This window comes from Rhinolophus ferrumequinum, chromosome 9 (genome assembly GCF_004115265.2).
Source record: "Rhinolophus ferrumequinum isolate MPI-CBG mRhiFer1 chromosome 9, mRhiFer1_v1.p, whole genome shotgun sequence".
NCBI lineage: Eukaryota > Metazoa > Chordata > Mammalia > Chiroptera > Rhinolophidae > Rhinolophus > Rhinolophus ferrumequinum.
In genome coordinates this window covers 43379170-43388606 of record NC_046292.1, presented here as the reverse complement: position 1 = coordinate 43388606, position 9437 = coordinate 43379170, and the positions used below count along the sequence as shown (strand labels likewise).

Genomic DNA, 9437 nt, shown 5'->3' with positions numbered 1-9437 from the left:
TAAAATATTTAACCTAATAGTCACACTTTATGGTGAAAGTATTTATCTGCACATGTATTTTACAAGGGATTAGAGGCTGAAAGAATTAGGACACTGGACAATGTCAAAGTGGGAGGGCCAATGGAGAAGAGAGAGGGGCTTATGGGTGGGAAAGAAGGCTAACATAACTTTTTTTCTATTACAGGCACCATCACATACACGATTTTTTTTCGGTATTCACATTTTTATTGGGGAGCACAGGGGAACGGGCCTCCTCTCTGCCTGTGGAGGTGCTCACAGTTTCTTCAGCCACACCAAACTTGGGCCCTGGGGTTCCTGGGGGTGACCGGGCATGTGGAGCATGTTCCCATCATCTTGGACAGGCAGTGGGTAGTTGTAGGGTGTGAACTGGTTGATGGCAGCGTACTTGGTGTAGAGGCTGAGGGGAAGCAGAATTATAGAGAGGTCCCTGATGGGGAAGATGCGACAAGCACCGGTTCCTTGGCCCAGGCATTCTTGAAGAAGGCAGCGAGTTTCACAGCCATCTTGGTCTCCGTGGCGGCGGTGAAGGCACGGAGCCCATATACACAGTTTAGATTAATCCTCACAACAATCCTTGTTTTTGCAAATGAGGGAGAAACTTGTTCAAAGTTGCAATGTGTATGGAAGATAGCCAGAACTAAAACCCTTTTTTGTTTGGCCCAAAAAGCCCCATCTGTACTTTCTACTACCACATGCCATTCTCCAAACCTTGGGCTGAGAGGACACGTTCACCCACTTCAAGGTTTGAGAAGGGCAAACTATGGTCACACCACCTTCCCTGTTTCACTTGAAGCTGTCATTGTGACTTTCATGCACAGCCACCCTCACAAACATTGTCCTTCTGTTGAAAATAAAATTCAAGTGTTTCTCTCTACCACTCAGGAAGCCTGTGGGAAACAATTCTATTTTATTTGCTTTCAGTGTTTATTCAAAAAGAACAGATAGGCATCTCGAATTGAATGCTGTCTCAGTTGGATTACTCATTACAAGTACTGCCTGTTGCCAGAAGTTAGTGCTAGTGGTGGGAAAGCATTTTGTAGGCTTGTAAGAGATAACCGAGGCCAGCTGCTTGAAACACAATGTGGGTACAAAGCCCAGAAGAACATGTTTTTCTCCCCTTCTTATTATTACCTTGGTCAAGTTCCTGAACTCTCTTGGTTCTCAGTTTTCTCACTGTAAATGAGAAAACAGTGGGATAACAATAGCTTGCCTGAAGAAAGGAGGCAGGATATCTCGTACAACATCAACAACTACATATTAAGTATCTTCTATAGACAAAACATTTGCTTTGACACTGGAAATGTGGAGAAATATAAGGCAGAGTCTCCACCCTTACTCTATTTATCATCTAATTGGGGATGCCAGACTTGTATATAAAAAAAGCAAATAAGTAACACAGAGATATATTTGTAACACACCATGTGAGTGTCAAATATGAGAGAAAGGATTCATCAAGAATATTATAAGCTTCTCAATTTAAAATAATAATAAATACAAGTTTCCCCTTTTTTCCTACAATTTTCTAAAAAAAGAAAATAGAAACAAGGAAGGGGGAAACAAAGGATAAAGTATAGGACTGATAAAGGTAATTACATAGGTAAATATAAAAGTCAGTATTAATGTATTTTTAGTTCGTAATTCCTTGTTTTTTCATATGATTTAAAGAAAACTGCATAAAATAATAATTATAAATCTATGTCGATGGGTACACAATGCATAAAAATGTAATTTGTGATGATAACAACATAAAGGGAGGGATGGATTTGTACAGGAGCAAACTTTTTATATATGATGGAAACTAAGTTGACATTAATTCAAACTAGTTTGTTATAAGTTAAAATGTTAATTGTAGTCCTCAGGGCAGCCACTAAGAAAATACCACAAAATGTGTAGGAAAAAATGAGAAAGGAAACAAAATGGTAATATATATATATATATATATATATATATATATATATATATATATATATATATAGTGCCAAAAAAAGTATACACATTTTAAGAAAGGAAAACTGTATTAAAATTGTAATACTCAATATATACCAATAACAGGAGATGAACACAAGTCCCCAGTATATAACACAAAATAAGGCGGTAATGCAGGAATTGAATAAGAAAAGATATGACTTATAGAAACCATATAGCAAAATAGAAGTCATTCCTTATTAGCAATTACACTAAATGTAAATGAAATTAAAACTCCAATCAAAAGACAAACAATGTCAGAGTGGATTAAAAACTGTCTACAAGAGACTGTCTACAAGAGACTCAGTTTGTATCTAAAGACAAACTAGGTTGAAAAATTCAAGGATGTGAAAATATATTCCATGCAAACACTAACCAAAAGACAGCTAGACTGGCTGTATTAATGTCATAAAAAATAGAGTGTAAGAAAAAAATTGTTACAAGAGACAAAGAAGGACATAACACAATGATGAAAGGATCAATCCATCAAGCATATATATCAATTATAAACACATAAACAGAGCCCCAAAATATATGAAGCAAAAACTGACAAAGGGGAAAATAGACAGTTCAACAATAATAGTACGACACTTATATACCCCACTTTCAATAACAGAATAACTACACAGAAGGTCAACAAGGAAATAGAAAACTTGAACACTATAAACCATCCAACAACAGCAGAATGCACATTCTTCTCAAATGCACAAGGAACATTCTACAGAAATCACCATGTGGAGGTCACAAAATAAATCTCAATACATGTTAAAAGACTGAAACCATATAAAATATTTTTCTGACCACAATGGAATAAAATTAGAAATCACTGTAAAACTCCTAGAAGAAAACATAGGGGAAAAGCTCTTGACAGTGAGTTTAGCAATGATTTCTTGCATCGGACATCAAAAGCACAAGCAACAAAAGCAAAACTACACAAGTAATCAAACTAAAAAGCTGCATAGAAAAGGAAACAATCAACAGAGTGAAAGGTCAACTACAGAATGAGAAAAATATTTTAAATCATATAACTAAAACTAATAAAAGTTTAATATCCAAAATATACAAGGAACTCCTGCAACTCAACAGCAAAACAAAAACAAAAACAAAAATCTTGATTGAAAAAGTGGGAAAGAACTTAGTTGACATTTCTCCAAAGAAGACATACAAGTGGCCAACATACAAGTGTTACGTGAAAAGAGGCTCAGTATCACTAATCATCAGGGAAATGCAAATTAAAACCACAATGAGATATCACTCACAGCAGTTAGGATGGCTACTATATATTTTTTAAAAAGGTAACAAGCATTGGTGGAGAAACTGCTGTTATGTGTAAAATGTAAAATCGTGCAGCCTCTATGGAAAACAATATGGAGTTTCTTCAAAAAATGAAAATTCAGATTACCATGTGATCCAGCAATCCCACTTCAGGATATATATCCAAAAGAATTGAAATCAGGATCTCAACAAGATAAATGCACCCCCATGTTCACTGCAACATATTGACAATGGCCAACATATAGAAACAACCTAAATGTCCATCTCAGATGAATGGCTAAAGAAAATGACACACACACACACACACACACACACACACACACACAATGGAATATTATTAAGCCTTTTAAAAAAAGGGAATCCTGTCATATGTAACAACATGGATACACCTGGAAGACATTATGCTGAATAAAATAAGCCAGTCACAGAGGGACAAATACTGCCTGATTCCACTTATATGAAGTATTTAAAATAGTCAAGTATATAGAAATAGAGAGTAGAATGGTGGTTGCCAGTGAATAAAGGGAGGGAGAAATGGGAAGTTAGTTTTCAAAGGGTATAAAGTTTTTGTTATACAAGATTGGTAAGTTCTAGAGATCCACAGTACAACATTATGCCTTCATTTTATTGTGCCCATCAACAGATGAATGGATAAACAAAACGTGGTATATGCATACAATGGAATGATATTCAGCCTTAAAAGAGGAATGCAGTACTGACTCATGCTACAACAGGGATGAACATTGAACATATTACACTAAGTGAAAGAAGCCAAACACAAAGGCCACATATTGTATGATTGCGTTTAGATGATATGTCCAAGATGGGCATAGAGACAGATGAAGAGATTTTGGAATTAGACAGTGGTAATTGTTACAAAACACTGAAAATTGTATACTTCAAAATGATTCCAAGGTGAATTTTATGTGATGTGAATGTTACCTCAATTTAAAAAATACAGGAGGAGAGAGGAAGCATTTAGTGATTCTTATTTGATGCCCAGCCTTATCTCAGGATTTTTCCATCTGTTTTCTCGTTGATCTGCGGACATTTGTCCATAAACAGGTCATGACTTAATTGAAGAGAACTTCCAAACTGGAATTAAAACTTTAGAATTTGCTCCTAAAATTCAGAATTCCACCTCCTGTGAAGCATTTCCTTAACTCTCCTAAGACAGAAAAAAATACCTACATTTTATGTAACACTTCTCTACTTTCCTCCATGTTCTGATATTTTATACATGTTATGCTATTAATATTTTTTACATTTGTTTTCTTTCACAATGTAACATGCTTATTGTCTTTCTCTCTTACTAGTTTATGAGCACCTTAAGATCAGGACTTGTTCTTTGTGTTTACATTTCTGTGCTCAGTGCATAGTACATGCTCAATAAAGGTTTTCACTGGCCAGCTGGAATTACATATTTGGTTCCTGTAAGTACACTACATTAATGGCTCCTAAAATAGCCATGTCTGTTTGACTTGCCTGTGCAACACTCAGCATCCACTTCCCAGAATGAAACTAGGTCACATCTGGGACACATGAACAGTTTTCAGAAGAGTTCCATCTGAAACACAAAATCCTTAAGTGTATATCAAATATAATCAAGCTGATCACGCCAAAAAAGAAAGAAAGAAAGAAAAAAAAGCAAAGGATTAAAACTTCACCCCAGTATTACATTTACATGGTCTTTGATCTTTTACTTTATTTAGTAAGTTTTATAGCAACAGAACGATTTACACATGTTGAAAATCACAACAGGATGAAAATGGCACAAAAAAGCAAAAGGTTTTCTTTGTGAGTTCTCTCTTATGCGGTGGTTATTTTGTATAAGATCTGTCTGTTTTGTTATGGGACCGACTTGCCCACAGAGGATCTAAGACATCTCTGCTCTTCTGTGAAATCGCGTGTCGAAAGAGAAAAAGCAACAAACTCAACCAGTGAACACGGACTGAGGAAGAAGGTCTCCCCTGACCACAATAACATGGAGGAGACTTTATTAAGAGAAGCACTTTGGTGGTTTCTAGGCACAACAACAGAATTGGCTGGATGCCCACAAACCTCCTACCCCTTATTTCAGATTTATCAGCACTTATTGAATAGGTACTATAAATAGTGCCTGGCTCTGTAGTTGACCTGTAGGTGGGGGCTAAAAAAAAATGCCTAAAGGAGCATGGGGAGGCAGCAGTCTTGCAGCTTGGTGAGAGCTGGCCCTGTGGATGGCAACTGCCCATCAGGACCTGTCCTCATAAAAGGAACAGCTTCCATTAGGCTCTTGGCATCAAGTGGGGAGAGGTTATTCCTTGTGGGCTGAACTGAACAAGAAGCCAGAGGGCAAAGGGAGCCTGGGTGATGCAGTTTGGAGGGTCAGCCTCCCAGGACATTGAACATGGCAGTGCAGCGAGGGAAATGGTATAGACGACCAAATGGAAAATGAAGAGCATGCTCACTTCATAATTTAGGACAATTCATAAAGCAGTATTATTATCCAAATTTTACAAATGAAGACATCGAGGTAGTCGAGTGTTAACTGTTCAAAGTCAACTGGCTACTAATAAATGGCAGATCTAGGATTTAAATTCATGTGTTCTAGTTCCACTTCTATTCTTTTATACCAAAATGTCTGCTTTAGGGATATGACCTGCCTTATATTTTTGACAATGTGAATCTTGTCAATGATGGTGATTTCCATGTTTAATTTGGCTACTAGGAAATTCAGGATCAGATTATAAACTCCCTTAGTAAGTGTGCAGAATTTCATGGCTTGTATTTCTCGGGGATCGTATCTTAAACTATTTGACCTTACTTTCTTTTTGCCGTGATTTATTTCTCTTTTTATATTTCTCTTTTTATATTACATATATTTTCTTCCATGTCTTTTTGGAAGATGTGAAGGATAAACAAACAAGTGAGTAACTAGGTAACCTCGGGCCTGTGTTTAACCCGCTTTTTCCCTAGTACAAAGCCATAACTGTCACTGTTTAAGGACTGCTAAGCCCTCACCTCCACCCTCAAACACATACATCCATGATCTGTTCTTTAGAGTTGCTTTCACCATCATGGTCTTTTTCAACAAAGTGCCCCCAGCAGCTGCTACCAATCAAGTTAGTATTGGCAGGGGAATTGAAACCTATTTGCTATGCTCGGTATAACGTGACCAGTGAAGTAACTGATGGTACTGCAGGGTCTTTAATAGGAAAATGTCCCGTGGAGGTAGTAGCTTTCCTGTTTAATAGCAGACATCCTCAGAGCTTTTTACTCCAGCTCCCGATATGTGAAGAGCTGCATTATAGTCTGCTTCCCGTATCCAAGTACTTTAGTAAAGGCAGGATGAGCAATATGTGAATGCACTCCCTCTCCAAATAATTAATTTTTCTTTTCCAGACTCAAATTGGTGGCGTTATTCCAAGGCTGTCTCAATGATTATTTTTTTAAAGTGCTGTGCTATTTGTTTTTATCATCCTAGATAAAGGCCTATTGGGCCTTATTAATAGAGTTAGCTCTGCTAAATCTGTGGGGTCACAGTTCCATTATCTAACATCCTGAAGCAGCACTACAACACCATTTAGGAGAGAGTGGAATTCATTTAAGCAATTGAAGACTTGGATTCCATTCAAGACCATTGAGAGAAAGTCCCCAAAGGATTGTTATCAAGAAGCCTTGCCCATAAGATTATAATGGCACGGAGCAGTATAACGTTCAAAATATTGATAATAACAGTTTCTTAGAGTTCGGTATTTGTAGATTATAATGTTTTCACATATAGTATTATCAATAAGCCCAAAGCTCTAATAGGTTTCCTTTTAACACCTCTCTCAGAGTCTCTCTCTCTCTCTCTCTCTCTCTCTCTCTCTCCCCCCCCCCCCCCCCCCCCCCCGTAAATCCAAGTATATTAGCAAAACAAGAGTTTGATTCTGCGGGGACCTATCCAAACTATCTGATTGGCATCATGAATATGTTCTTTAACTAAAGTGTTCACCTTCTACTCTGTCACTTGAGACTCAGGTGCATTGACCTGTGAGCTTTGATAATGAGGAATGACTATTCCCTTACTCACGCTGACAGTCTGAACACTTTTCCTTTCTCCCCCAACTCAAGGTCATAAGACTTTAACACTGACACAAATGAGGCTATTTCTGCTTGAGAAACATTCTATTATTTGATATGTTTGAAAATTAAAATTAAGAACTTGTTCAGGATTCTGACCCTTTCGATAGAGAATCATCCTTGAAGTTGTTCTTTTCCATGTTCTTTCAACTCCTCCAACTGTTTCAAAGATGAACAATGTATATTTTGATGATGTCTTCGCATTTTAAAAATTGCTTTCCCGTATATCATCTCATTCTATTTCCATATCATTCTGTATAGTAGATGTCATGATTCACTCTTTACCAACGGAGATATGAGTGTTTGGGCATTCAGCACTAGATAAGCTCGGGGAGGGCCCGCTGACCCAATGGTGCCAGATTCACTGGTGTGCATCATTTATCATTGATTCAAAACTACCTCTTGTTCATCTCTGTGAGTTCATCACAATACCAGACATTGTGAGGGAGACACAGATACACAGAACAAACACATCAGAACATGGTTTCTACGTTCCAGGAGTTACTTAAACGCATTAACTTCTTCCCACCTCTAGGCCTTCCCGAGTACTGTTTTCTCTGCCTAGAAGATTCTTCCTAACTTTTCTTAACTCCTCCTCATTTCTCTAAACTCCGTGAAGGGGGGATCAGTGTATTCATTACTGTATTCCCCATCACCATCACAGTACTTTGTACGTGGTAAACACTCCATCAGTATTTGTTGTATGATTGTTTGACCTTCGCATGTTATCTATCTTGTCTCTTGCTTCGCTGGTGGTAATTACAATTCCTTGCTGCCTTTTTGCAATTATAATTCACGTTTCTCCTGTCCTTTGAGTCCTTATGAGCATTCCTGCTTCTGACATTGAAATCAGCTTTTATAAAGTAGGTACTGCAGGTGGTCTTTCCCTGTGACAGTTTGTGTTGAAACTCTGCCTGGCAGTCCAACACAGGAATTGTTGATCAGAGACAACACTGGGAACTAACCATAAAGCCTGATAAAACTTACCAGTTTAATAATAATAAAAAAAAATTAACCAGCTTTTTACTTTTTTTACTAGAAATATTAGAATCATAGATTATATCCTGTTTACAAGTCCAGATTTTCCACTACATTGTTAACATGCAGCATATAATAACTATGACAAAGTTAGCATAACATTATTGTTTCCAAATGAGTAAAACATAAATTTAAAAGATTTAATAAGAGGACACATCATAACTGCATTACAATACTCTGATGTTACAGAGATACAAGAAATATTATGTACATATAACCCTCTGAAATTTTGTTGTCACCATCATCATCACCATACTCTTCTATCCAAACACCTTCACATTTCTGGCATGAGGGCAGGGCCCGGCACATAATGGGTATTCAGCAAATGTTTCTGAAATGAATGACCACATATGCTATGACTGATACTTGACAAGAAGTTTATGGCGTACAAAGTGAACAGTTTTCCAGCAATTATTCCATTTGAATTTCATATTTCATAACAATCCAGCAAGCCGGGCAGGGGAATGATTATTAACTCTATGTTAAAAATGAAAAAAGAGCAACCCAGAGGGATTCATTGGTTTGTCTAAATTCACACACAGCGAGTGTGTGCAGAGTTCCCATTCAAACCCAAGTCTTGTGACTCCAAGTCTTGATGATATGCTGGCTTGACTTGCAAAGTTAAATTTGTGTGTGGTGTAAGGCCTGAGAATTCCTTAACGTGTTAAACAGCACTCAATGTATTGTTAAAATATCAAAATAAAATTGTTCTAATTTTTTAAAAATTAGAGATTCATTCATCTAAATAAACGTAGACACCATTAAAACAAACAAAGGACCCGAAAATAATTGAACACATTGTCTTAGGACTAAAATGAGAGGAAACCACAGGGTGTGTGGGACAAAAATAACCATGGTGTTGGTGAACTGTCAGCATCTCTTAGTCCAAAGGAGTGAATAATTATCACAAGAGGAAAGGGAAAATAAACTGTAATTAAGCCATGGTGGTTAATAGTGTTCCTCTAGAGATAATTATGTGTCTTTATTGCATTCTAACAATACTCCTACATAGATGACAAAGAACCTTCTAT

The 9437-nt window shown here is 37.0% G+C and overlaps 1 pseudogene; it reads right to left on the bottom strand.

Moving 5' to 3' along the window:
- Positions 1–273: 273 nt before the first annotated feature.
- On the bottom strand, positions 274–524 carry LOC117026462 (NADH dehydrogenase [ubiquinone] 1 alpha subcomplex subunit 3-like; annotated as a pseudogene).
- Between the last annotated feature and the right edge of the window lie 8913 nt (positions 525–9437).